The 2,402-nt window shown below is 37.5% G+C and overlaps 1 non-coding gene across 1 annotated transcript; it reads right to left on the bottom strand.

The window, feature by feature from the left end:
- Positions 1 to 2,311: 2,311 nt before the first annotated feature.
- TRNAT-UGU lies at positions 2,312 to 2,384 on the bottom strand. Its single transcript has one exon. It is a non-coding gene; the product is annotated as a tRNA-Thr (tRNA).
- Positions 2,385 to 2,402: the final 18 nt, after the last annotated feature.

Raw genomic sequence — 2,402 nt, 5'->3', positions numbered from 1 at the left:
TGACAATGTAAGTGTTTCACGGCAAACAATAAATCTGGCAGTTCAGACTATTATTGTTTGTAAGGATAGGATCTTAGAGAATCACATGCAGCATAGTAATTTGAGTGGGTGACTTTGGAGATTTTAAAATACATAGCTTTTGTATTATGGTTAGCATATAAATTATTCTGAGTCCTAAAGCAATAAAACGAATCGAATATAGAATTGGATAAGTGAAAAGACCCGACCCGTTTTTTTAATTCATTAATTAATAGTCCCATACCTACTAATTAACCCAACAATAAATCATCATGCACAGCGGAAACATATTAAACCAACATCAATTAATCATAATATTAATTAATCAATCATTCAATAACCTAGCATGCCTCTAAACCAGGTTCAAACGACAATTAACATATTCATAAACATAACAACCGAGGTCATAGATCATCCTCCTCTCCTAGCCATGATTCCACGGATCACAATTTACCTGCACCACAAACATAATGAGATGCGTGAGTATTATCACAAATACTCAGTGAGAGCGATCCTCCCATCTACGAGCTATACACACAAGCTATGAGATAACACCCACATGTATAACATAAAAAAACCATTCAGCAAGCTAAACATCCAATAACACTTCCAATTCACCTACAAATCATCACAAACAAGTCACTCAATCTCAATTGCTTAGATAAGCTCGTGGTCACGCACTCACCTTAACAAGGTGATTTGAATAACAAAAACAACCAGGAAAGACTCTCTTCGCGACTGCAACAGCCAAACAATGCCCTACAACAATTCACACAAACAAAATCTCTATGAACCAAAATAGACAGAAATATCAGAAAACCACAGCCACAGAGACGAAACCCTAAAACAGAAACCAACCGTTAACCTCTTAATCCCTTCGGTGAAAAGCAAGACCCAGACGTCACGAATCTCCCCACAAACTTTGATGCCGATCGGAGAAACGATGAAACCACGATCGCACTTACAAACTCCGCTGATCCCAATTCGCAACAGAGAAAAGGCGTCTCACCAAACTGCATGTAACTCACTGAGTATTAATCCGAATTCACTGCTGTATAAAGGAGAATCAACGTACACGCCTTAGGAACAAACCTACCAAAATTCGTTACCTATCGATAAGATTTGATACGTCGGATCTCTATTCTACCAAGACGTGACGAAATTGCTTCTCTTGCCTTAAACACCAAAGCAAAGCTAACACTCTCCTTTTCACAAGTAAACTTCTCCTTTTCCTTTTCTCAACTCAACTCTAAGAAACAACAGAGACAAAATAAAAGAGAGAAAAAGCGTTCTTTATAAAACTAGGGTTTTTGGTATAATTCTGATTAAACCAGAATTTACCTAAACCGACTTTAATTAAACCTCATTTGATTCAATTAAACAAATCGACCAGTTTAGGAAATCAACCGGAATTAAACCGACTCCACCCTAATTCTTATACACATTCAAGTCTCATTAATTTTCAGAACACGGGCGTTACAATAAGTCCCGAATCGGTCGACGTTTCTGGCCGAAAAAAAATAATGTTGGGTCCTCGATAAACTTTTGGAAAGTCCCGTGTTGATGCGAATGTTTTCCGATGGATTGTCCTTAAAACCATCATAGAATAGTTCTGAATGAGGTTAGTCGAAGAAATATCTCGGACGGCCGACGGTTATTGATAAGCCGGTAGTTGGACCACCCATCTGGACGATGAAAACTAGGGGTCCTCGACAAAGTTTCGTAAAGTCCCGTACTGATGTGAGTATTTTACGATGGATTCTCTTCAAAACCATTATAGAATAGTTCTAGATGCCGATAGTCGAAGAAATTTCTCGACCAGTCGAGGCTTATCGATAAACAGTTTGCCGTTCGACCTATCCGGACGAGTAAAACATGGGGTCCTCGACCAAGTTTCGGAGAGTCCCGTATTGATGTTAATGTGTTCCGATAACTTATATTCCTAACATTGACAATGTAAGACATTCACGATGAACAATAGATAAAAGAGTGTATATTGTTGTTTTATTGTATTGGAAAGAGTTTTACAAGTTCACATGCAACATAGTAAATTGAGGAATGACCTATGAGTTTTGAAAATGGATATGGATAATTATAAACACCTCTTATTTGTCCCGTGAATTGCCAACGGTAGCTTTTATCTGACGTATTTACACATCACATTAAATCTATATATGATTTCGAAGCCTTACCTTTAAGTTTTCCTACTTTTGCAAACATGAGATTTATTTATATGAATTACAAATGAGGCGAGTACATTAAAAATCATGTAAAAAACGAAAAAATATGGAAAAGCCGGCTATCGGAATCGAACCGATGACCATCGCATTACAAATGCGATGCTCTAACCTCTGAGCTAAGCGGGGTTCAAATAAATAGTGACT

This window comes from Capsella rubella, unplaced genomic scaffold, assembly GCF_000375325.1.
Source record: "Capsella rubella cultivar Monte Gargano unplaced genomic scaffold, Caprub1_0 scaffold_2, whole genome shotgun sequence".
Taxonomy (NCBI): domain Eukaryota; kingdom Viridiplantae; phylum Streptophyta; class Magnoliopsida; order Brassicales; family Brassicaceae; genus Capsella; species Capsella rubella.
The sequence above is the reverse complement of the archived record's forward strand: the minus strand, read 5'-3'. Positions and strand labels throughout refer to the sequence as shown.